General features: G+C 33.4%; 1 non-coding gene across 1 annotated transcript; it reads right to left on the bottom strand.

Moving 5' to 3' along the window:
* Positions 1-325: 325 nt before the first annotated feature.
* Trnav-cac (transfer RNA valine (anticodon CAC)) lies at positions 326-398 on the bottom strand. Its single transcript has one exon. It is a non-coding gene; the product is annotated as a tRNA-Val (tRNA).
* Positions 399-638: the final 240 nt, after the last annotated feature.

The following is a 638-nucleotide window of genomic DNA, read 5'->3' as shown; positions in this document are numbered from 1 at the left end:
TTCGTCAAGAATCAGTTCTAATGACTTAAAGTCTCCTTAACGCAAATCAATAAATTAATTGTTAATAGGTAGGTCTATATCTTATACATAAAATATATATATAGCATATATATATATATATATATATATATATATTGAACTTCAACCAGGACGTGATTGAGCCATGCGAATACTTATGAAGTTAAACGGGGCAAAGCCCGCGGGTACAGCTAGTATTTATATATAACCTAAAGCAACTAGCCGAAGGATTTTTAGTAGTGTACTTCTAAAGAAAAAGATAGCTAGAATTTTCTTGTTAAAACACTTTCGGTGATCCAAAAGATTATGTTTCCGCCCGGGATCGAACCGGGGACCTTGCGCGTGTGAGGCGCACGTGATAACCACTACACTACGGAAACGACGAGAAGGAAGGCAGGAAATTCACTAATTAAAAGTACATCAATTTAGTCTTTATTAGGTCTGTAAAGGTGATGGTAAAAATAAAGTATAAAATATTCAATAAGCAACCTTAAGTGAGCAGTGTTCAGACTACTTGCCAAGTTTGCAAAGTGAGACTTGTTCGGTCTGATTATATATATTTTTTAACTTTGCTTATGCGATTGCTTTAACTATTAGATTTATATTTTATATATGAACAA

Source organism: Macrosteles quadrilineatus, unplaced genomic scaffold, assembly GCF_028750875.1.
Source record: "Macrosteles quadrilineatus isolate MER2022 unplaced genomic scaffold, UCM_ALF_1.0 Scaffold_1__1_contigs__length_201487025, whole genome shotgun sequence".
NCBI classification, from domain to species: Eukaryota; Metazoa; Arthropoda; class Insecta; order Hemiptera; family Cicadellidae; genus Macrosteles; species Macrosteles quadrilineatus.
This window is presented reverse-complemented; position numbering and strand designations above follow the sequence as displayed.